This window comes from Aedes aegypti, chromosome 2 (assembly GCF_002204515.2).
Source record: "Aedes aegypti strain LVP_AGWG chromosome 2, AaegL5.0 Primary Assembly, whole genome shotgun sequence".
NCBI lineage: Eukaryota > Metazoa > Arthropoda > Insecta > Diptera > Culicidae > Aedes > Aedes aegypti.
Window position 1 is genome coordinate 324117213 of NC_035108.1, and position 27136 is coordinate 324144348.

At 35.8% G+C, this 27136-nt stretch overlaps 1 protein-coding gene across 2 annotated transcripts in view; it reads right to left on the minus strand.

The window, feature by feature from the left end:
• The window catches only part of LOC5577734 (histone demethylase UTY), a 266969-nt gene that overhangs the window by 136828 nt on the left and 103005 nt on the right, over positions 1–27136 (minus strand). Inside the window, exon 1 of one of the 2 annotated variants that reach the window (XM_021845840.1) lies at positions 24852–26141. The exons of the other annotated variant lie outside the window; for it this stretch is intronic. The gene's annotated coding sequence lies outside the window, so the exon portion shown is untranslated. Of the gene's footprint in view, positions 1–24851; positions 26142–27136 lie in introns of those variants that run through there. 2 annotated transcript variants of the gene reach the window in all.

A 27136-nucleotide genomic window follows, 5' to 3' on the forward strand; every position in this document is an offset into this window, starting at 1 on the left:
ATGTCATTTCTGATGACTGTAGTGTATGCTGACATAACTTTGCAATATAGTACCGTAAAACGGGGTAACTTTGATAGTTTTTTCGAAGAAAACTTCAATATTTATGCATGCTGTTTCAAAGAATTACAATTTATATTTTTAAAACAAGTACTGATATCCTAGCTATCGATTGAACTTGATAGATTGCCAAAAGATTTATTCTGAATGGATATATAATTTTTCATATAATCGAAAGTCGGTTTTCTGTTTTGGGGTAACTTTGATAATGGAGTATAAATCGAACAAGATTGAATGAATTACGGAACATTTATAGGGCGTTGCATACCTTTAGGCGTTTAATGCTATATGGAAATTTCTGACTTAGATTACAAAAATGGTTCCAGTTTATAAAAATGGTTTTCGCTAAGAGATTTGAGACCGAATTCATGTTCGACTATAACTAGGCTATCATGGGTAAGTGACGAACTCATTATGAATTTATCAAATAGTGGTCGTAGAACAGATTGTTTGTAAGCGTTGCAAAAATGCTAAAATCTTGAAAATTTTTAATATTTGCATAAAAATCCTCAAATGCACTTGATTCCAACGAAAATAGCTTTAACATGAAGTGTCATATTGATACTCTTTACTTTTGCATTCGTTTTTCTTAACTAATTGACAGAAACTTCGTTATTTCGTTTAGTATGTTGGGGGTCTCTCACTATCAAAGTTACCCGCATTATCAAAGTTACCCCGTTTTACGGTACCTTTTTTGTAATATTTTATTACTGGCCTCAATAATGTAGGATAAAATGTTTGATACTCAAAATATTACGACAGTGGATTCTAGCTGAATTTTGGAATTTGTATCTGTTATTCTTAATATACTTTCCAAGTGAGTAATATTTCAATTAAAAGGTAATTTTTATTATAAAGCTACTTTACTATGACGTGACACTATAGGAAATGTTTTGAATTTCCTCTCCACTTTTCTTCATTATGAAGCTTTCTAAAGCTCAGTAGATAAATTATCATCCACTGATCTATCAATGGTCAACAATTATCCGAAATGGATTTCTATCTTAAACTTTTCCAGCTATTATGATCATGATGAATCCTGTATGTGATGTAGCTTGATAGTATGCCAGTATACGAATGTAAGACTGATTACTTTGTCAACGAAAGCACGCCATGAGTAACTATGGGGTAGTGTTTGATCCGTTGAATCTGTTGCATGCTCCTTTGAGGGCAAGCGGCAGGGTTCGGATCGTGTTCGGTTCGCATAGTAACCGCACTATCGGTATCGATCATCCGTGTATATGTTCACGTATTCATTTAAAATTATGTCTTTATCGTTTACCAAAACGAATCCTTTCCCATATCCAAACTCCCAGTGTTTTCTTGTGGAAGTGCAGAGGACTCCTCGGCTTCCATAAAGCAAGTAACTCGTCAACATTTCCCTCCGATTCCCGAATTGACCTGCAGTCGGACGCAACCGGCGCCGGTATTGTTTGTTATAATAATGAGAGTACCAGTACTTACACATTAAAGATGCTACTGATCCTGAGTAGCATCTGTTGGTTCCCTGTGTAAGTACAGCTGTTCTTGCAATAACGGAGCAGCAACTGCGGGCGTTAATCATGCTCATGCTCACGAAAGCACGCCATGAGTAACTATGGAGTAGCGAAGGCCATAAGTGACCATTAGAGACATTCAAAATTTAAAAATGTTTGAATATTCAATCTCCCATAACTTCCCCACCATCCTGACCATAAAAATAGTATTCTGTAAAATTTTCAAAATTCGGTGGTGATTTAAAGGTGGCCCAAAGACGACGTAGGTTTATATAGAAATTACTATGGAGAAATTTTAAAAAATATACCAAACACGTTAGTACTGTAATGTAAGTACAAACTTATCATCCCATAGTGAAAACTGATTCTTCATACCTCAATGAAGGATATTGCTTAAGAAACAAATCCCTTTTGAGCTAATTTTGTTTGGGATTTTTTAGATGCTTGCAGGGATATAATCCAATATGAAGCTAAATAATAGCAAACAAACTCATGAATAACTCTTCTCCTATCCGTCGTATTGAATTGCTCTCTTCATCATATTTCATTATTGTTTGGAGAATACTTTTTCACTATGGGATTATAAGATTATACATATGTACATTCCAGTACCTACATGTTTGTAAGCTTTTTTCAAAATTTCTCCATAGTATTTTGCATATAAACCAGCATCGTCTTAGGGCCAATTTTAAATCACCACTTAAAAAGCTTAAAATTTCACAGAGCTCTATTTTAATGGTTATGTTGGTAACAAAACAAATAGAATTAGAATTTCAAACTTTTTTTAAATTGTGAACCGCCCTAGTGACCATTTTACCTCGAAGTATGTTTGATTATCAATAAAATAGCTATTTCTACATTTTCAAACATTTTAATGATTAGGAGTTGAAGTAGTTATGCCAGATGTGAAGTTGGTTTCTAATTTGATCAACATTAGAATGTTTAAGTAGGCCTAACGCATCGAGCTTATTCGTAGGCTCCGTCTACTCTTACGAAACACAAGCGTCTAACATAGCACCAACAAAACGTATTTCACATTTCTACAGTTCATTGACCATATTCTGATAACATCTTAAATAAACAACTGTATATTTACACCTCTTTTGTCACCCTTTCTCCCAAATCAAGATGTACACATTCTATTTCCGACACAACCAGTTGCTCATTAACTACACACCTTATCAATCCAAAAGTCTGTTGTCTGTGACACGTTTGAAGAGCCCAAACGCCAATAGCTGTCGTTAATTCATTCTTTCGATTGATAAGCGGTTGTACCCCCCTGCACAAAGCTTGGATACTTTCTTAGAATTCTTATTATAGCTCGCAATGATAACATTGTTGCTTATCGAACAGCAAGTATTGTATAACAACCCCTTCAATATCCCCAAATCCGTATCAGATGGATCGACCAACTGCGCACGTAATCCAATGCGCCCGTGCAGTGACATAGATATCTCCCGGAACACACCTTCATCGATAACAGCACGTTGTACGTGCGAATTCCCGGAACAAAGCTTCGCTTCTCCGAATACTTGAACTGACAATGTGAGTATTACACCCTGCAGCTGTTTGTTGGTCGAATCGCGCGCGAGCTAGATGGTTTTTCCTTGAAACCCTTGTCCTCTTCAATACAGCACACTCAGTGTGGAGCGAACGTGCGCCATAACTGTTGTTACCTCGACCTAAATTGTTTAGTCGTGTAGTTGAAGGGGGGGGGGTCTGCCGCTAGGACAACAAAGACGACAACGACGGGTGCCCGATCATCTTGTCTCACGTTTCTCTCGCTAGAAAAAAGTTGCTGGAAGGAAGCGAACATGAACCGCTGTTGCAGGGCTGGTGGCGGCTGAGTGTCTGAGGAACTTTGCGAGACCTGATGTCTTGAAACAGAAGCAAATTGGAACCGAACAGAAACCAAGAAAACAGAAAGAAGCCAAAATGAACTAATAAGTAAGAGTTTTTGGGGGCCTTCCTTAGCCGAGTGGTTAGAGTTCGCGGCTACTAAGCAAAGCCATGCTGAAGGCCATTCCCGGTCGGTCCAGGATGTTTTCGTAATGGAAATTTCCTTGACTTCCCTAGGCACAGAGTATCATCGTACCTGCCACACGATATACGAATGCAAAAATGGCAACTTTGGCAAAGAAAGCTCTCAGTTAATAACTGTGGAAGTGCTCACTGAGCACTAAGCTGAGAAGCAGGATCTGTCCCAGTGAAGACGTAATGCCAAGAGAAATAAGAAGTAGAAGTAAGAGTTTTTATAAGGCTTTAACAGATTATCCGACCAGGCATTCACTAAGGACAGTTATAGGAGTTTTTATAAGTTGTTTGCAATTTCATTAGAAACTGATTCAGGTGTTCGCTCAAGGATATTATTCCGAACATTTTTTCAGCAGTTCAAAATACCTTCAAAGATTCAATGCAATGAAATATTTTAAGGAAACTCCGGCAATTACTTCAGAGATTACACCATGAATTACATCAAAAGTTCACACTTCAATCTCAATTCAATCTCTTAAGAAATGCCTCCAAGGATTTTTTACGATTTCCTCCAACAGTATCGTTCATATCTTTAAAGATGTTGATCAGCAATTTATTTAAGGATTCTTTCAGAAATTACTCCGGAGATTTTTGATAAGATTCTTCCAGAAATTGCTACAGATATTCTTTAAGAAACTTCTCAAGTAAGATTTTCCAGGAATTTGTACAGAGATGTGTCCAGGGAATTGTCAAGGTTCTTTTTTAGAAATTAATGAAACCATCCGGTAGGTATTTCTGAAGGAAATAAGAAAAACAGAAGTTTCATGAGTCTTGAAGAAATGCTGTAACTTACTTAGGCTCATAAAGTTTTATTTCCGTTCCAATGAACATGATTTTCACTCCTTGTTAAACGTTCAATATTTTTAAAACGACAAGATTGGCTGCTAATGTCCTTTGCAAAAAGCAATGAAGTCAAGTTTATCAAGATGTTTTCAGCAACTTTTCGAACAAACTCTCGAAACTTCTCCCAAAATGCCGGTTTTAATGTTTTTAATTACTTTCATTTGAATTCAATTTTCGTTCCCGTACCCACAACTCAATAAGATTCATCCCAGAAAGTTGCACTAAACTACGGGTATGACAGCCAGAAGTTTGTTTGTTTCAATCCAGTTGCAATATGGTTGAGTTGTATCTTACGTATCACCTAACAACGAAAACATGGTCTAGCAAAAGTTTGTTTGCTTAAACCGTGTTTCTCATGTGTTGCACGGAAGTTTTTGCGAAAAGTTTAGATTATTTCAGGCGTGGCTCAATTTCGCCGGTAATGAACTTGTATTCCGAAGGATGCAGTAAAGTTATATGCAACAAGCTTTGATCAATGGGCCGTATGGTAATTGTTCGAAGAGCTAGTGGAGTAGTGAGTACAGGAAAAGATTGATGATCTTGAGGTCAGAAGTTCGATTCTCGCTCATATTTTTGTTTTTTTTTTCTTTTAAGTATTTTGCAACAAATAAGCAATTTCGATATAACTTAAATATGTTACAAATAGACTCTGCCTCTTGCGTTGCTATTCAGTGCAATTATAAGTCATATTTTCAACAATTTACAACTCTCATTAGTTTCAAGAGACAATTTTATGCTTGAGTTAAAACAAACTGTGCTGCTTGGGAAAGTGATGAATGATGTTGTATTCTGAGCCATTTTGGTCCCATGAAAAAATAAGTTTAATAGAAGTGCAAAAGTTTGCATTCGTCATAGGGCAAAAGTTGACACTAGATATTAAAAGAGGAAAACCACTCAAATGTCTTCAATTACTTCAATATAAATAATCACGCAGGTAGACCATTAGAAATGAATGAAATGTGAAAAATAAAAACTCTAAAAGTGGTTCTCAACAGAATTTTAAAAGGAGAATATTTACTCTCGATATTATTGACAAGTCATCTGGGGCCCAGATAGCCGTAGCGGTAAACGCGCAGCTATTCAGCAAGACCAAGCTAAGGGTCGAATCCCACCGATCGAGGATCTTTTCGGGTTGGAAATTTTCTCGACTTCCCAGGGCATAGAGTATCTTCGTACCTGCCACACGATATACACATGCAAAAATGGTCAATTGGCAAAGAAAGCTCTCAGTTAATAACTGTGGAAGTGCTCATAAGAACACTAAGCTGAGAAGCAGGCTTTGTCCCAGTTGGGACGTTACGCCAGAAAGAAGAAGAAGATTCTTGACAAGTGGAAGAGTAATATTTCGAATAATTTGCAATTTAATAAATTCAAAATCAGTTTCCCGGATTTTTTTTCCCAGATGCCTTAAAGTCAAGAATCAGAGATCACTATGACACAAACGATAACTCACCAACAAAATATTTGATTGGCTTTCAAAACTGGCGCCAAAAGCTAAACAAAGTAACCCAGAAATTCTCCTAACTCATCTCAATTCGTAATGAATCTGTCAAAAATTTCATTAAGAAACCACTTAGATATGCCAAGAAATTTTCCAAAAAAATCTTTTAGCTGAGCTTTTTTTCAACCGTTAGGAATTTTCTAAGAATTTTTAAAAAATAGCCGGAGATCTTTTATAAAATCCACTAAAGATATTTTTGGCAATCCACTTATAACCGTTTCAGTGATTTTCCGAAAAACTTCCACCTAAGTGGTCAATTATCACGTCGATTTCCGTTAGATCTCATCAAGAATTTGCCGTGAAACTTAGTAGAAATCTATCAAGCGTCTCATCAACACCCTAGCCAAGAATCCTTAAGCACCCTTTTGAAAAAAAATTCAAATAGTAAATTTCAAATAATACAGTGCCCGATCGATTTGGGCAACTTTATCGCATATACAAAAAATGGATCATGGGACAGTCACCAATATTGTCAATCTTAATGTTTTGGAGGGACTTTTAAGGCTTACCATGTTCAAAATAGGTAAAATTAGTTCGTGGTCATTATTATGGCAACGAAAATTTTGATAAAATAAAATCGAAGGGTTGGATTTTGGCACGTTTCAATTTAAGCAACATGAAAATTTGTATCGTACAGGATGTCCGCATATTATCCGAACAGCAAAATATTGGAAACATGATCTCACATTAAAAACAATGAAAAATCAATGTCCATGTACCTTTTATAATACATCTATATGTTGACACAAAATACAACTTCAAATAATTTCGAAATGATTTTTTGTTACTGAGATAGGCAAATTTAAATTTTTCGGAGACGTTTTTCCTGAAGGCCGCTAGTCATACTGTAGATGAGTTATCCCTAAAATCTAAAATAGATGAATCAAAATGCCCTATTATTATTTGAAGTTACCTGCAGTTCAGTGGCTTCAAGCTAGACTGGAAATAGAAAATTTTACGGTTCAAATTCAGTGAGTCCTATGGACATTTCTCTTCAGTCATAAAGCTCGAAAAACAGCTCATTTTAAGACACCTCAATATATTTGGTTTGGTTTTGCAAATATTTGAAATTCGCAAATGTGTCAAACTTACGTCTTAAGAATATAATAAGCCAATGTTTAAAACCATGTGAGAATATTGAATTTATTATGCTTGATTGTATAGAGCCATGTCTTCAGAGTTTGTACGGATAATTTGCAGACACCCTGTATTACCAAAATCGAACGGGCACTGTATCTCATTTGCTAATAGATTCACAAGAGATCGGTTAATGAGAAAATTTTTCCAAAAATCTCAAAGGCAAACAACGATCTTTTTCCAGGATTATGATAAAAAAATACTAGAAATGGGATCGAATCTCATCACCGAGGTAGTCACTTATGACGTAAAATATTCAAGTGACGACTTCCTTTGGAAGAGAAGTAAAGTCGTTGGTTCCTAGATGAACTGTCGTAGGGCTCCCGGATTCTCCGGATGGGTGAACACCCTGCCAAGATAGTCACTTAAAACGTTACGGTTTTAGTGACGACTTCCTTTAGAAAGGCAGAAGGCCCTGAGACACTAGCAAAAAGTAAAAAAAGACACTACACGCTAATGCTTCCAGTGGGCTATTTGCCCTTTGAAGGAAGCACCACGCTAGACAACGGACTAGCATGCAACGCCCAGTGGCACAGTCTGAAAACATTCATGTTGAAAAGTTTTTCAGCCTGAGGCGGGAATCGAACCCACACTCCTTAGCACGATACGGCTAAATGCCTCGGTGACACTAATCGCACGGCTACGAAGCTATGATTTACCTTTATGTTACAATACTGAGTATTCTATTCCTCATACTAAAAATATAACTTCAAAAATTCTAGTACAACGTTTTGAAGGTAATATGTTCAGTCATAACTTGCCTTACAAAACAGTTTCAATGCTTGAAAAGTTATCTTGTGTGAATAGTTAGATGCGAAGCTTTATTGTAGTGATTTTTCTTGAGCAATTACTCGAAAAATGTATGGAAGACCTGCAGGTGTCATCCTTGAATGAAGTGCTACATAATTACCTAAAACAATTTCGGATGGCATTTCTAGGATGAATTTATTGAGGAATTCCTGTCTCAATACATGTCACGGAATATTTCCGAGAGGGAATTAAGTTCCTACGAATGTTTTCTTTAAGAAATCCATACAAAATGACTGTAAAAATCAACATAGGAACTCCAGGAGAATTTCTTGTAGAGTTACCTAAAAAAAATCCGGTTAGGAATGTTTCCAAAAACTCTGGAATCAATCTTTGTAGTTTTTATTGAACCTTTCAAAGATCTCCTAGAGTAACAACCGAAAAATTCGCTGAAATAGTGAGTGGAGTAATCTCTGGAGGAAATCCTGCGATAATCTCTGGCAAAAATTTTCAGAGCAATCCCTGTGGAATCTACTGTAGTAGCGTTAAAGTGTTCAAGGATTTTCAGAAGCAATTTTTGGAGATATTTCCTCTTAGAACCCTTTGAAAAATTGCTTAAAGCATTTCTGGGCGAACTCCTGGGACAATTTCTGTAGGAATCTCTAGAGTACTTTCTGGAGTGATCCTTGCAAGAGCTCCGGAAAGAATACTACAAGAAATCTTTAGAGAAATCATTCGAATAATTCCTAAAGTTTACCTCAAAGAAATTGAGAAGAAATTCTGGAAGAACCTGCTGATTAGTTACGTTACTGTCTATGAAGGTTTCTATGAAATGTCTATCAGCTTACACCAGAGACTTGTATAGAAACAGTGACCAAGCCTTAAAAAGAGACCTGCTACCATCCCTGCTGTTAGTTCTGTCTCTAACCGAAGGCAAGCCGTCGCCAGAATCATCGCAACCGCCGACGCCGCCGTCGTCGTCTTTGTCGTTTCTATTTCTGCCATGGCAAAAAACAAACACGAAACACGGTTTGCTTTCTATTATCGTCATGGCCGTTTCGGTGTCGCTCGCTGTATGCATTTCGAGCCGTGCACTTCTAAGCCAGCCCTAATGTGCAATTGCACTTTGTCTCTGGTGCAGGTTCGTGTTGGTGTGCGTTAAGTCTCAGCAATGCTAGACAACATTGGAGGTCTAATACTGGAATATAAAGCTAGATAAGTTACTGGCACTAACTGTAGCTATATCCACGTAAATTGTGCAACGACTCGGTGTAGTCGAACAAAGTGCAATTTGAATCTTGAGTCTCTGAAAGTGTGGATCGATGGACAATGATTGAGGGCATCCGCTGGACGGCAGTCAGCTATGGAAGAGCCCAGCGAGAGGAACGGGAAGCACAACAAAAACAAACAGTTTGAGAGTTTGTAATAAATATTTGACCTATATTCGAAGCGAAGTGCATCGCATCACTCTCCATTATTGCCTCTTGGCTTGGCTTGGTGCTTTGTTGGTGTAGTTGAGGGTGCAATTGCACACCAGTAGCATTCTGTGGCCGTCACCGCCGGATGGTGATGGTGTGAAACGTTGCACCATCAGTCCATGTACCGTGGAGACTGTTGAGTATGTGTGAGAGATACGAACACACCAACCAGTCCCTTCTGTATAATCACAATTTATGGGGGGTGTAGAAAAATGAAAGAAAATTTCACCGTAAGGCCCCCCATCAATCGTCACTCTGGGCGGACGATTGGGGTCGGGGCTCTTCCCCGACACTTTTTCCATGTCCGATAACTTTCCGGTGTACTGCATGAAAGACCCATAGACTGTGGGATTTCAGATATACCGTCAGACAGGGTCTCTTTGACACAATTTAAATATTCTTTAACTTTGAGGATTTGAATCTCTAAGCATTATGGATAGATTTTGCCAATTCTTGCATATACATAAGTTGTATATGTAGGGGGAGAAGGGGCCAAGATAGCCCTAGCGGTAAATGCGCATCTACTCGGCAAGTCCATGATGAAGATCGTGGGTTCGAAAGTGAGAATGGTCGAGGATCTTTTCGTAATATAAATAGAGTACCTTCTTACCTGCCACACGATATACAAATGCAAATATGGCAAAAATAACTCTCAGACAATAACAACACTAAGCTGATAAGCAGGCTCTGTTGGAATGTAACAACAGAAAGAAGAAGAAGATGTGTATCAACCGGACAGCTAAGCCGCTTAATTCATACTTCACCAACTATTGGGTTTATGCGATCGCTTTTGACCATCTATTATTATATATAAATGAAAATGGAGTGGTGTTTGTATGTCACGAAATGGCTTAAGAGCGAACTATTAGATTTTGAAAATTCCTGGGAAACCCTACAAGAAATGTAGAGCATTTTTTGGTTAATAAAAGTACTGAAGAAACAAAATTGACCGTATTGACATTCGATCTACAAATGAATCCAAAACGTGAGTCACAAAGTAGCCCCGAAATCAAAAGTAGCATCGTCTGACGGTATTTGCACACATTTATCCAAACGAGGAAAATTGACCGAACCGTTCGTCCGGAATGCATTTATCTGATGTTGACAGGTTCGGAAATACACTTGTGCATATCTACCGATGATGACGACGGAAAGCAGCAGGGTGGGTGAATTACTGGGAAAGGGATCTTATCACATGTGTGTAATTTCTATCGAACTATATACGTTCCGGGCATGGAAATGGGGCTAACCTCTATGCGATCGTCGTAATTGAACTGGAAATTCTATGAACAATGGGGACGGTTGCTGGAAAACTGTACATCAGGTGGGGTTTTGTGGGATTGCTTAGTATTATGACTTGGCAGGGGTATTTCGATTCAGTTGATGTAGTCACTGAATCATTGGACTGGTATTTTAAAGTAGTTTATCAATAATTTGTATGTAATTATATATTTCCAAACGGTTGCTTATGACTTCTCAGATTTTCTTCACAAAACTATACAAATTTTTGTATAAGAATTACGAAAAAGAAACGTCTAATACATTCTCAACTAATAACTCAAAAGATTTTCATAATATTTTTTTTGGCATTCATAAGCATCTCATTTCAGATTGTTTCGATAAATACTAAAACTTCTCTGAATGTTTCATAAAATTCTTCAGGAGTTACTTTCCTTGGGTCATTTGAAGAATTTCTTGAATTTGAATTCCTCATCAGAAACCGATTCAGCAGGAATGATTCAATGAGCTTCTATATAAATTCCTAGTGTAGGTAACACTTCCAGCTGTTCTTTCAAATATTTCGGGAAAATCTCTATGTTTTTGGATTTGTTTATTCAAGGATTTTTCTGTAATGTCTCTAGTATTTCTTTCGAAAAAGTGTCCCATAGTCCCATGTCAATGATTTCGTTCTAGGATTCTTCTAAAATTTTACCAGCCAAATTTTAAGATATTTTAGATGCTTTTAAGATATAGAAATATTTATTCTAGATGAATTTCAAGGAAACTTCTGATGAAACTCTAGGAAAGATTTTTAGTCAGAATTATTACCGAATTCAATTATGAAGGGATTGCGTCATTTAATACGGTATTTTTTCACAATTTTTCTGGTATCATCGTTTGTTTATTCATTTTTTTTAGATGTTAATGCATTATTGTAATTTAAAAAATAGTGCCATCTGAAGGCGTTATTGGTTTCACAAGATTTAAGGCGGAATATCTTGGAGTCATCGTGCATGACGATGGACTTTGTAAAAAAAAAAAACACTGAAGTTTTTTTCTGTTCTATTTCTGAAGAAGTTTTTGTCAGAGTTTCTAATGTTATAAGAAAACTGAACAGTTCCTGAAATAATTATAATATAAAACGATAGAAAAAAAGACTTCAACACTAGAGGCGAAACTTCAAAAATTATTCTAACAATCTATCAATTTTATTCCTTTTTATTAACATCTCGGGACCAACGGCTTTAATTATTATCCGAATAAAGTCGTCATGTAAATAAGCTTTTGACATAATAAGTCACAATCGGAGGAATTCGATCTCTAGTCCACGGCGTACAACGTCTCTTTACTTGAAGTATTCCTTGATTCATTCTGCAAGAAGTTTCGTAAAGAGCTAGTCAATAATTGTTCCATCAAAAGCTCCAATGCAAATTGCCTCAAATATTTCTTCAATAATTCCATCTAAATTATCAACCTTCAAGAATCTCGCCTTGAAATCAAGACTCTTACAATTTCTACCAGGAAATCTTGAACGACGAATTGAACAAGAATTGTATCCGAGAATCTTGACAAACATTATAAGAATAAATCAAATGGCAGCTTTTGAATTTTTCAATCATTCTTCCAAATGAATTGCTTTTTTTTGTACTAAATTTCAAACAAATTGCGCTCAACCGGTCTCATTCGAAAAAATAGACCTTTTTTCAACCTCGACCTTGAAGTTTATTATAATTGTTATCTTTATTAACGAGACTTTCAGCCTGAAACTGGTTCATCTCGATTAGTGGGCCTCATGGCCCTGTGGTTAGCGGCGTCAGCCGTTTAGGCGTATCGTGAATGCCACGAAGCGTGGGTTCGATTCCCGCTCCAGTCGGTGAAAACTTCTCGTCAAACGGAAAATTCATTACTAGGCTGCTGGGTGTTTCGTGTTGTCCGTTGCCTAATGTTCGTGATTGTTCAGTCTGTGCAGCCTTTGGCTGAAGACGGTGTGAATTGTCTTTTTTTACTCTATAATTTCTTGAACAAAATCCTTATGAAAAATATGCTAGAATTTGTGAATGAATATTTGAGGAATTTTGAAGAAATTGCTAAATCAAAACATTTAGTGATCTACTGAGCATTTTTTGAATGAATTTCCAGATAAAATTTTAAAGGAGAGGCAAAAGGTACTTCTGCACAAATATTTAGAGGTATTCTGAGAGAATTGATTTTGCTTGATATCAACTTAGTGTACAGCCATTCCATGAAAAACCGATTTAGTGGGTCACCGAATTTCGTAAAAATTTTCTATTTTGTTCCTTATCCAAAATAAGGATACACGTGTTTTTGGATTTTTTTTATAGGTCACCCTTATTCCGAAATAGGGTAACAAAAAAATTGCAAAAAAATATTTTTTTATAAAATTATAACTTTTGAACCGCTTGACCGATGTTAAATTTTCTTTGACGAAATGAAAGCTAAAGATTTTGACTTTTCAAGAAAAATATAAAATTTCATAAAAATTGTTTTTTTTTACATGAAAAAAAAACAAATAAAAAATTTCCGTTTTTTTCGTGTTTTGAAGGCTTTGGGACAAAAGGGGCTACCGTTTTGATTCATTTTACGGACACTTAAGGCCTCAGTGAGGTATAACTCGCAAAAAAGCATGTAAAAAAAAACTCTTCGTATGATTTCTCTGCGTTATCGAACCTTCAAACCCCTTAACTTTCGAATGATGAGTGAAGATTTCGATTCAGAAACATGAATACTTTTAAATAAATAAAAATGTGTGGACATGATTCTTATTCCGGACGCTTCCTTACTTTTGCCTCATATTCCGGACACTTCGATTCGATTTCCGGACAGGTCAAACAAATCATAAATAGAAAAGTAAAATCATCAAATGCAATTGTTAAACCACTAGAGAGACGCCTATGGAAGTTGGGCATTATAAGTTTTCATAGATATCTATGGAAAATGCTTATTAAAACGAGCCTTGAATGTGACAACTTTTGAATGGCAAAAATTGAAACATTTCGTGTGAAATGTTTCCCATACAAAGAAGAGTGTCCGGAATTTGAAGCTGTCCGTAATATGAATCAAAACGGTATTTCTGTTCTCATTTTGTCTTGAAAGTTCAGAAAATTTTACGTTACTGTCAAATTTTCAGCGATGTATGTTTTTTTTAGTTTTTGATAAATATTTTTTTAAAATAAAAATCAGTCATTTTTCATCGGCACACACAGTAGGTCTCAGAGCATTAGATTTTTTATTTTAAAAAATCATAACTTTTGAACAGCTCAACCGATTTCCAATCTTTTTTTATGGAATGAAAGCTTAAGATTTCAACTTTTCAGACAAAATTGAAAAATCTGAAAAAAAAAATTTAAATGAAAAAACATTAAAAAATCTATTTTTTTAGAAATTTTCATTTATTTTGATGTAAAAATAGTATTTTATCAAAGTTTTATATTTTTATCTGAAAAGCTTTCATTCCATAAAAAAAGATTGGAAATCGGTTGAGCTGTTCGAAAGTTATGATTTTTATTAAATAAAAAATATAATGCACTGAGACCTACAGTGTGTGCCGATGAAAAATGACTGACTTTTTATTTTCAAAGAAATATATCCCAAAAACTAAAAAACATACATCGCTGAAAATTTGACAGTAAACGTAAAATTTTCTGAACTTTCAAAAAATGAAAACAGCAATAGCCCCTTTGGCCCCTTTGGACCTTCAAAACACATGAAAATAACGGAAATTTTTTGTTTTTTTTTTATGTAAAAACATTTTTTGTGAAATTTTATATTTTTCCTGAAAAGTCAAAATCTTTAGCTTTCATTCAATCCAAAAAGATTGCAAATCGATCGAACGGTTCAAAAGTTATAGTTTTTTTTTTAAATAAAAATTTTGCAAAATCGCGATTTTTCTGGTCACACTATTTAAGAAATGGTCACCCTAATCAAAAAATCCAAAAACACGTGTATCCTTATTTCGGATTCAAAATTCGGAACAAAATAGCAAATTTTCACGGAATTCGGTGACCCACTAGATCGGTTTTTCATGGATTGGCTGAATATGTATATTACAACCAGCTCAAATATGCTCTGTGTTCTGGGATGTAGAGAAAATCATTATTCCGAAAAGATCTTCCAGACCAGACCCGTCGCGAGTTTTATTTAGTTATGCTCTCTAATGTCACAACAATTTTTGACATTCATAACTTGGCAAATCTCTGAACGAACACCACGCTTGTTGAATACCTACCAAAAACTATTGCTATAGGCTAGTTTGTGTTGATCTCGGTAAAAGCTTCAAAAAATAGCGATATTCATCCTGAATCACTCATTATACCAAACGGCTATTATGCCAAACGACCATTATACCATACGACTTTATGCCAAATGGCCTTATGCCAAACGACTTTATGCCCAACGGGGTACAATCTATGGTCAGGTGAAGCCTCAGGCTTGGGGGATTCGATTATAAAATAACACAGAAATATTGGAGAATTATTGTCACTTACAGAAGCTTGGAAATAATGCTAATCGACAGCACACTAGAGCACTTCAAAACAACAAACTAATATAAACATCAAACAAATAAACTGAAAGCCGTCAAATTTGTTGTATTAGATCCATAACGGACGCTGGGTAGAAAAACGGTACACTCGATCTTTACAGTAGCGCCAGTATAGAGAAATGCTTGATGGTCCGAGTTAGAACGACATTTCTTCAATAATTCCATCTAAAATATCATCGTTCAATAATTCCGCCAAGAAATCTATACTCTTACAATTTCTAGCAGGAAGTTTTCAACGGCGAATTGAATTAGAATTGCATCCAGGAATCTTGACAAAAAATAAGAATATATCAAAGGCAACTTTTGAATTTTCCAAACTTCGTTTAGAGTGTTTGCAAAAAGTGTATTTCTTTCAACAAATCTAAACGTTTGGAATACTTCACGATATTTACGATTCCAGATAAAACGATTGTTCTGCAGAAAAAATAAATAAATGAAAGTAACAATTGTGATTTTTGCGCAAAATGTTGCATTTGTGGAATTAGAAAACTGAGCGAAAAATCATGTCTACTCTAATGGAAACATCGTCTACACTTCGGAGAATTAACAGAAGTCTAAACATTGATAACAAAAATCTTAACCTCATTGCTCGTAAATGCTCCATCGTTATCATCTTCCTCAATACAGCCAATCACCAATATCTCACGACCCATCTTGAGCTCTAATCAAGTCGTTCACGTCACATCATCATTCACACCACCATCCAAATCAGTCGAGTCAACAACATTCTGTCAGAGGAGGAAGCGTGCGCACGAAAGCACACATCCCCAATGCTATATCCATTCAATGCCGTCCAGTGGGGACATATCTATATAGCTAGTGTAGTAGATTACTCTACAACGACTACGCGCACGTAATTTTCTAACCCAACAATCAACATCACACATCTACGTCACTTGGCTACGGACGGCTACACAACCGTGCGATGTTAGGGTAGGCCTTCACTCTCAGACCATATACAGTACTGGATGTTATATTTGGGACTTATTTGATTTTTATACAAATTGTAAAAATTAGGGGAATACATCTGAGTTGTTTATGGACCGACTTGAATGAAATTTTCGCAGTTCTTCATATATGAGTTAATTTTCAAAATATATTTTTGAATGATTTTTCAATCACGAGTTTAAAACCATAGATTGATTGACGTACTTTTTTATCTTTTTTTTAAATAAATAAATGAAAACCGAATTTAGTACTATACCATTCAATTCCACTAGAGTTTCGAATTTCGATCTAAACTGTAAATCCGTCTTCAGTGTCGTGTCTCGACTTATAGCTTCATATTTTCAGATAAATCGTTTATAATGTTTCTTCAAAAATTTCACATTGCTTAATTTGTTATTACTCTTGATTCTCTATTGGAAAAATTACTCAAAAATATACATTGAAATTCATGTTATGTCTAACGTGCTGTGAAATCTTGTCTATCAAAGTTGATCAGTTTCGCATGGAAAATCGAAAAAGTTGCAATACTATTGTCTCATACTGCACCTAGAGGAGCTTATGGAAGAGCTCTGGCTGGAGTGTGCAAAAAAGAAACACATTTAATACTATAACACACATGTCAGTTTCACCCCTTTTCCTCCAAGGTCTCCGTGGATAGTTGCAGTCGACCAACTGTCGTCCGTCGCACTACTGCGAATCCAAATCTAACAACATCAGACTACTTCATGCGAATCCAACGGTTCTTTGGGATTAGAACCGCGTAGCTATACCTGCTGCTCGGCTGGATTTGCTTCCATTTTGTTTCCGTGGAGGGCAGCAAATAAATGGATCACGTCTGAAGGACGGACGATTGGCGCAACGTATCGCACTATTGGAGCATTTCCAGCTGAAAACGGAAATCGCGTTGATGAAATAAGTAAAACATTTCACGTATATCAATGATTGAATTGGTCCATACAAACGAACTTCAACGTTTGTAGTGTCTTAACATAATTTACAAACACTGGAGCTTTGCTTAGCCTAGTAGTAACGTCCGTCTACAAAGCAAAGCCATGCTGTAGATGTCTGAGTCCAATTCCATGTTGGTTCAGGACCTTTTCGTAATGGATATTTTCTTGACTTCCCTAGACGTGGAGTATCTTTGTACCTGTCACACGATATAAAATGCGAAAATAACAACTTTGACTAAAAAAAACTCTTAGTTAATAACTGTGGTTGTGAACAGTAAGCTGAGAAACATACCCTATCCTAGTGGGGATGTAATACCAAAAAGAAGAAGAAGCACTGATTAAACAACATAGGATACGTATTAAAATATAAGCAAGGACTTTTGATATCAAATATTTTGAGAAATTCGACATAATAGTGTCTTAATAACTTGAATCGACAATATTTTTGCTCAGTGTAGTTATCATTTTAAATCACCAAAAATAAACTCTTGCGTTTAGTTTTATAACGGCCTTTCTGAGATGTGCTGAGCAGCTGCACTGATGACGATGGATTATCAATTGGTGAGCTCGTTTCATGTATTTACTCAAAGACAATTATTGGTTCGACACTCCAAGGGTCGGAGTACTATAATTCAAATTTATCATGTAAAATTGAAACATATTGCCATAAAACTGAGACATACCTTAACCTTTACTTCTGTGTTTGTAATTACAAAAAAAAGTGTTCGACACAAGAAATTTCGTCTTTTTTTGTAGACTGATAGAACTCTATTTTGATTCATGTTCCTTGAATCGAATCACTTAACCCAAACAAAAACGTATTAACAAATTCTTTGAATAGTTCGTCACGAGAGATGGCAACATATTCTGTGAATAGAACAGAAGAAAACTGTCTTATTTCATAGCTACTAATACATGGAATAAGTTTCATTTACATCGAAAGTGCCGTTTGCGTTTTGAGCTGGACGTACTCTAATAGTTCAGGTGGGCCTGTCTCGTCTCTAAAACATTCAACCGAAAGTCCAAAAACTAAACAAGGAAAAAAATCAGTCCAAGCTAATCTAAAAACAGCAGCAGATTCGCAACCCAGAAAGAAGAACGAACGAAAATCCACAACACACAACAGAATGAAACACAACATTAATGCCCCAACAAAGTGTGTGGAAGTGTATTTGCGGAAACCGGGCCATACAAAATACACGGACAGACGAAATATTCGCGCAGACTGCTGCTACTGAGGCTGCTGCTGCAAAAACAAAAACGGAAGAAGCAGGTCGAAAAGCGGCGAAAAACAAAAACTGTAAAATTGCACTTTAGTGTGCTCGGGTTGCATTTTTTTTGTCTCGTTTTGTTTTATTCGCGCAGACCAGGGTTTTACTCAAAGGTTGGTCGACGTCAAACAGCAACGGGTCATCGCTGAAGGAACAATGGAGTAGATATGGCTGGAGTGTACGGAATCGTGATCTAGTGCTGTTGCATAATATTGTGACAAGCGTTTGTTGGTTCTCAATTCACGATCAATTGTTTGACGGACTTGAGTGGACAAAATAATAACATATTTACCGAGATGAACCAGCCTCAGGCTGAAAGTCTCGTTAATAAAGATAATAATAATAATAATAATAATAATAATAATAATAATAATAATAATAATAATAAATAACATATTTAATTTGTTGCAAATGCAGTTTATCTTCCGCATTCTCAATCGTTGTTGAGAGCATGGCATTATCAAATTGTGCATAATACTGGCAGAATACAGTGACCATTCACATGTCAATTACAGATCGAATTTTGCTATATCTGATTTTTTTTAAATAATATTTGACGACCACTTGTAAAGCAATGTCTTATATTGAGAAATATTTCTGAAATGTAATAAACAACAATTAACTCAATTCAAATCTCAACGATCTACGTATGACAATAATCGATCTCGTACGAGTCAGTGAACAGATATGAGCTGTGGAATGTCTGAGCATGGTTTTCCGGCGAACCTAATTAGACTGAGGCGTTGAATGGTTCAAAATCACGTCTATGGATTACAGACGACAACCTCGTTTGTGACGTTGGACGGTTTAATTAAGCAGATCTTTTTAACTACCGTCAATATCATTGAGAAATAACAAAATTGTACTTTATGGTGTATTTATGAGCGTACGACAGTTGGAGATGAAACCACGGTTTGAAATTTTCCCTAATAAAGCTTATCATAATAAACGAAAGTGCCATGATATACAAGGTCCCATACAGTAGTTAATGCTTCAGCTAGCTGACTAGAAATTATAATTTTCTGAGTTCACCATGTCAAAACAAATGGCTTAATTTGTCCTGCAAGATATCCAAAGCTCATAAGCTTGTGATTCTAGGTAAGCTAGTGAGAGTTTACGTTTTAATCATATTCTTTGCGGTACATCAACGCCTTGAGAAATGGTCAAATTTTTATTGTTGCCTATTCCAAAATTCTCAATTTAGAATTACAGTCAACTCTCCCTTACTCGATATTGAAGGGACCATCGAGTTAGGGAGGTATCGAATTTTAAACTTTTCACTATTTTGACAAAATACATGCAAAATAGTAATTTTAACGTGAAAAATCATACAATTACACCACATTTACCTCTGTGACACTTTTTAAATTGTCTGCAAAAATTAAAAACTATATCACCCAGAAAAAGGCAATAAGCCTTAATTTTAAAACCAATTGAATCGTAATATTCATGAAATTTATTAACATTTGGAACTTTTCATGAAAATATCGAGATAGAGAGGTATACTCACATGGTAAACTGAAAAAGACAGCATCGAGTTAGAGAACATCGAATTAGAGAGGTATCGACTTACGGAGGTATCAAAGCATGCTAGATTGAAGGGACTGCGTATTCCATCGTGTTAGGGGAAATATCGAGTAAGGGAGAGTTAACTGTATCTAGTACAGCCAACTCTCCATAACACGATATTGAAGGGACCATCAAGTTATAGAACACATAATCAATGCAAAAGCGATTCAAGGGACCATCGAGATAGCCATCGAAGCCAAATTTTGCTATGGTTCTTTAACTTGATAACGAAATATCGAATAAGGGAGAGTTGTTTTAAGTAGTAGCATTAAGGGGACCATATGATCCCTGGTTTTGTGAAAGATATACCCAACTTTTGTATTAACTCGTTTGCATTAGGGCGGTAAACTTATACGTGAACGTATCAACGTATAATGAGAATTAAATGACTTCTTTATGCGAAGTGTCCATTATGCCATTAAGCAAAATAGGTAAAGCAGTAGAGGAAGAATTTAAAGGCCTTAGAGGAAGTTTTTAATAAACTTTAGCTACATGTTGGAACTGAAAAAGTTGCTATAATAAAACTTAATTCAATTTAAGATAACTTATCCGTTTTTAGCAGGAAACTTTGTCGGGCATCGCAATATACTGGATTTTTTATCCAAAAGAATATATAGTACGCTGAACATAGAAATACCAAACAATGTGACTTAAACCAGATATTCTACATACTTGGTTTGATAGTAACTGATAGCATTGAAGCTGGAGGTTCAGATAACCAACGGGAATGCATAACACAGCTGAAGCAATTAGCCTTTTAAAACCATGTCAATCTTGGATACCGTAATTTGGGTTTCATTGAGACTTTTACAAAATTTTATTAAAAAATACAAAATGCAAAACTTGTTACTGAACCATTATTTTTGTTAAGGTGACACAGTTTGGAATCAACTTCTAAGATTGCACTGAAACTTCAAAGGCACAAATCTCGCGAAGAAAACATCCAACAACAGTGTACTTTTTATTTTGGCTTTGTGCACTAGCAGAAAGCTTAAAATAAGAAGATCAGAAACGTTTGCCAACTATTTCTCCAGTTTTGTGCCTTTGAAAACGTGAGTAGGGGCACAAGTCGGCCATTGTGACGGCCATCTTTGGATTCCGAGATGTTTCACCTTAATGGCAGGGAAAAGTACTCGTAGGCAGGCTTGACATAAATTTCTCTGCGATGCAAAACTGAGTCGATTTTGACGGTTTTTTGAGCATTGAACTCGAAATTTTCAACACAGATCCTCAATTGATTCGAATGAGAGTGCAAGAAAAACCGAGGATTTTTTTTTTTTTTTTGATACTCTTTCTCGTTGCTATGCTCACTTTTGCTCACACTTCAAAAGAACTCTTGAGTGACCTGCTCGAACAAAACAGGCCACGTGGGGTTGTGATGGCACTCTTTTTTGATGAAATTATGCTCTGTTGTGATTTATGCTGCATTTTCCTTGCTCATTTTTCGTTACCTCTCTGCTTAGTATTTTTTCGCTATCTCTCAAAGAGGCAAAGGCAGTACACTGCTCTAGAATATGTCGCCGAACTCTGATGACGTTGATGAGTATTATCAAGCATGCTCGTATACGGTTTGTCATGACATTTTACTCATTTTATTTTTTCTTCAAAATTTTATTCGAAAATACAAAATGCAAAACTTGTTTCTGAACCATTCTGTTTGGCTGCAAGCAAAGGCGAGGTTTTTTTCTGGTACTCTTTCTCTCTTGTTGCTATGCTCACTTTTACTCACACTTTAAAAGAACTCTTGTGTGACCCACCTGAACAAAACAGACTTCACGGAGTTGTGATGGCACTCTTTTTTGATGAAATTTTGCTCTGTTGTGTTTTATGCTGCATCTTCCTAGCTCATTTTTCGTTACCTCTCTGCTTAGTATTTTTTCACTCCCTCTCAAAGAGGCAAATATAGCCCGCTGCTCTAGAGTATGTCACCGAACTCTGATGATGTTGAGGAGTATTATCAAGCATGCAGTTTGTCATTACATTTATACCGAACAAAACATATGCCAATCGAAATGGCTCAAAAGTTCAATCAATTAACTAACAGATTTTTCAGGATTTTTGTACATGTATCTCTATGTTAAGATCCTAAGTAGTAGTCCAAGGAAATAATGGCATCTTAAGAAAATTTGTTCAAGAGTTTAAGGACATTTTTGAGCTATTTCTTAATTCCAAGTTTATAACTTAGCAGAATTAGGGACGCGTGTTGTCAAGTTATTAAGTCATTCGAATATTGTTATAGGCCATGATTTTCTCAAGAAATTTCATCAGATATTATATCAGGTATTTGCCCAAATATTATAGCAGGTATTTGCCCAAATATTCAGATATTACTCCGAAGATTTCCTCAGGTTAGGATAAATGGATGGAATTTTTTATTTGAGCGATTTTATTTGAGGCTCTTCAAATTTTCGGGAGTTCATTCAGTGATTATTTTACATAGAGTACCTTCAAGAATTTTTCTAAGGAATTTTCAAAGAATTTTGTTTTAGATATCCCTACAAAAATCTTGCTTTTGCCAAATATAATCACAGAAATTAGCTCAGAGATCATCAGGAATTTCTTTAAGATATTTTTTTAAAAAGCCCTAAGTCCTCCAGGATTTTATCCGCCAACATCCGTTAAGAACTTTTTCGAAAATTAAACCAGAAGTTTCTCCAAAAATGCCTTTAGGGATTTCTTAAAAATTGTCCTTTTTAAATTTGTTTAAAATTTTAGCTAGGAATTTCTCTGAGGATATCTCCAGGAATTACTTATAGATTTATTTAGGAATTCTTACAGTAATTCTTCAAGTTTTCTCAAGGAAGATTTGTCTAAGTATTCTTTCAAGATTTTCTTTCCCCATGAAAATGTGAATTAAAATTTTAAGGCATTTGAGAAAATAAAAAAAAAAATGTGAGGTATGTTCTTCTAAAGCATATTTTAAAGTAAAATCCTATACAACTTGTGTAAATTTTTAAGTCATCCTTGATGAATAGGGGTTACTAGGAGAACTCATAGACACTTGAGGAAATTTTAGAAGAGTTCCTAGAATGATTGTTAAAAAAAACGGATCAATAAAAACTCTGGATAATATCCTGCACCATTTTCTGAAAGAAATCCTTGAAGAACATCAGGCAGAATACCTTAAAAAATGTGTAGGAGACTTTTTTTTGGATAAATGCTGCAGTTTTAAGGTGATTATAGAACAAAGCCACACCTCAAACTTTCAAGAGCACAAGACTTGAGAACCAAACAGAAATTCGGTTTTTTGGAAAAAAAAAATTTCAAAAACTCTGGAACTAACCTTTGCGAATTTTTGGAAATGTTGTTGTAGAAATCTTTGGAATATTAATGGAAACATATTTGGAGAAAGTTGTAAGATAGTGTTTGGAAAAAAAAAATCAAAGTAACCCATGAGCAAGTCACTGGAGATAGTAACGTTTAAGTGCACGTGAATTTCATGGAGCATGAAAAAATCGCTGGAAGAATATGTGGGAGAATTGTTAGAGGAATCTCTAAAAGATTTTCTGGAGTCATCCCTGTAGGAGCTGTAGGAGACCCTGAAAGTATTCCTGATGACATATTTGGAGAAACCACTAGGATAAGATCTGAAGCTTTTCCTCGAGAAATCTGAGATGAATATTTTTAAAAATAATTCATGGAATACTCCCAAACTGATTATTTTACAAAAGTAAGATTAATATAATTGATATAATCTCCAAGACTAGAAAATTTCCATAAAGGCATCTTAACATTATTCGAAAGATGCTATACACATATAATTTAGGAGAAAACGTTTTTTTTAATCTTGAAATGAAGTAGAAGAAAGTTATGGCTATCACACCTTCGTCATGAAAATCTAAAGTTTCAAAAACTCCCAAACAGTCTTCTTGTTAGAATTTTGCACAAAGTTCTTCGAATTGGAAATGAGTAAATCTCGAAAGTTCTGCCCATATCATATAGATTGCTTTCAGCTGTTATTCAGCTCATTCCAGAAAAATCTACGAATTAGAACGGAAGTCTCAACAAATTTTCAAAATGTATGTGTCCTGCTATATCTTAATCAGCTATTGTAGTGTTCAATTATTTCAAAGCATTTCTTTCTAAATGACAATTGAGTAACATTATACCACAATATTTTAGAAAATGAAAACTGAGGAAGTGAAAAAGGAAAAGTGAGCTTTTGAGAACAATAATCACAAAAACGATAATTCTCGAAAACTTATTCTAACTGCCTCAAGCTAGAAAAGTAAACAATCTTTCTTTATCAATCCTACGTGTTTCGCAGACGAAATTCTACACGGTGCACTCTAAACAAATTCGAGTTTTCACTTTCAGAACGTCTTGTAACGACGTAAGTAAGATTTTCAACTTTCGCAACCTAACCATAACTTCCGTTGTATGGAAACACATAATGACTTAATCACGAATCAGAACAAAACACTACTTGAGTTGATTTTACACAGGTACAAAAACGTTGTAAGTAGCTGAATGAAACGGTTTATCATTTTATCTTACAATTTTTGTGGGAAACAATAGGAACTACCTAGTATTTTAACGTGAATTGATTGCATGTAATATTTAAGCGATGTACACGGCCAAAAAAATGTTAAAAGGGGGATACAGTTTAAAACAGGTTCAGAAGACAGGTTGTGATTCTTCTCAATTAATTTTCTCAAAACCGTATGGAAGTTAATTACGTCGATTTGAAAAAGTAGTCGAAAATTATTTAGAATTATCAAAAAACTTCTTGTAAGCCATACTTTTGTAAAACAATTTAGATTATGAATTTATGTCTTAAGAAGCAGTGTGCAACGTCACAAAATAATCCTTTTCAGAAACAACTTTGGTAAGAGCAAAATACTTCAACCCAATCCATGTTTTCAGCCAATTTATACGATGAGTCCGAAATTTGGAAAAGGGTTGTTGTCAATCGCAAATTAGTGATCTTATAGTAAGAAATAGATAATCGAATTGTAAACAAACGAATGAAATCACTATCACTACCTGATCAAACACAAAACTAATAAAAATGAAAGAAATTAACATATTTTTTTACCTTTATCAATTAATAGGTTGGTGCTGTTTTCTTGATGACCGTCGAACACTTCTATTTGAAATCAATGAACTTCGATCGTCTTGACGATACTAACGGCAGCTTTAATTATCATGCATTCGTTCATAAACAGCTGTTTTTTTTATTAATGAACACTTTGTTTTCACCAGAACACGACTTTCATTGATCGGATACACTGTCTATCATTCACAGGTTCGTCACATGCAATCCAAGGTACAACCCTGCACTTGGATGGTTGATTTTGCTACTTGCTGTCGACTGCTCTCCTCTTTCGGCTGCTTCGAGCACATGTACTTTTATTTCACTCCACTTCACCGCCATTCAATATGATGACGGTTATGGTGATGATGATGATGCTGATGACGGGATGGCTCGGGTTTCTCGATGTTGTGTGTAGAAAGCGAGTCTGCTGGCTCTGGTTGGCAGTGCAATGTATAGAATGGGAGTATTCGCTGTATGGTGAAAACACCACCAGAATAATGCTGGTAAGCTCGCACACAACGTTGGCAGTGTAGTTGAACAACACTCGGAATCAATAATAAGCGGAGAATTTCTTCACTTACAATTGGAATCCATACCACTTTTCAGCACTTTAAAAGGTCTTTTCCTGGTTTGGTTGCAGTTTTAAACCTTACTTTAAACGAGTTTTGCACGGCACGAAACTTTGTAAGATAATCGATTTACAAAAGGAAAATCGTTTGTAGAATCACTATTTGGCAGTTATTGATACCCGAATAAGAGCACAACTCAACTCTCTTAAACATTTAATAAAGCTAAAGAACACTAACAATTTTCCGATTTGCCATCTCCTCTCTTTGGAACACATATCACACTCTATGCTTTGTATGCTTTATGCTTCCCATCGACCTCTCACGATTCCCACCTAATGCTTCCCTGCCCACAAAACACTTTTCTCTCTTCTCCCCCTGGCACGAGATCTTCTTTCCACTCGCGCGAAGCTATTAGATTCTTCTGAACTTCGCTTTGGATCGAAATAAACAACCAACAGAGAAGGAGGAAAAAAATCAGCTAGGTATTATAATTCACCGTTTTTCTCTTTTCACGTGTGTTGCTCCCCACACGAACCCTTCACAGCGAATCCGATTTCAATTCCAATTCCTAGATTCTCAACCCGATTGAGAACTCCTCATGAAGAACCTCTTCGCTCTCTTCTGACCCAGGGGCAGGCGAAAACACTAACACTCCACACTCTCGTACGCGCGCCCGTTCGTTGATTCGTGCGAACGCGTTGGCCGACCGTCAAAAACTGAACACCGAGTGCGACTATTGATAGCGACCAACCCAAAAACGGAAAATCGAGTTGCTTGTGTGTGCGCGGCAAGGCAAAGCTAAAGCATAAAGCTCCGCATATAAAGCGTTCACAACCAAGACAGCATACACCAACCACGGTGCTTCATTTATGGTTCTCATCGACAAAAATGCCATCTTAACTTTATACGCAAATTTGTTTATATAAGGTACCGTGGGGTAAGTGGATACAGAAAAATCAATAGTCAACTTTATTATTATGTACAGCTTACGTTTATAATGTAATTCAAACTTTTTTCTGTGGATAGCAAATGAGGGACTAACATCAAATCGTCATTTATTTATTTTTTTCTGATTTTTATGTATTGAGTTTTAGGGACTTGAAAATTTGCGCCATATGATCCACTTGCCCCACCATGGTGGGGTAAGTAGATCACCACTAAAAAAATCTATTCTCAAAACATATATGGTGCAATTATGTATACTAATAATGATATTGCTCTCGTTCTTGTTATTAGTGCTAGTTATGTTCAATGTGCTATAGCGTTAGCGTAGTTACGGTATACTTCGTAGATTGGATACTAGCAACATTCATGTTTCTTTTTAATAATCTCATCCTGACTACTTTCAAGAACAAGGCAGGGGAGTATACCTTGTTCAAATCATAAACAAGAAAACTAAAAGCATGAATATCGCTATTCCCGGCCACGCCCATCTTTACCGTAACTTGGGATAGGGGAAGGAAATGTTGATGTAGCACTTACTTAATGAGAGGCCACCGACTCAGCGACACCCTCATAAGTGCTACGGAGTTGGAGGTTGGGGAAGGTATATTGTCAGGATTCGCCTAGAAAGCTGGCGATAGACCATAAATATTTGTTGTTTAAGCGTTTTCAAATTAATCTTTTGAATGCCGGCAATCAAAAGAGAAAACAGCTTATTTATAGTGTAAATAGTATTTCGCGAAATGCTTGTCGATTGTGCAGTAATATTTTTAC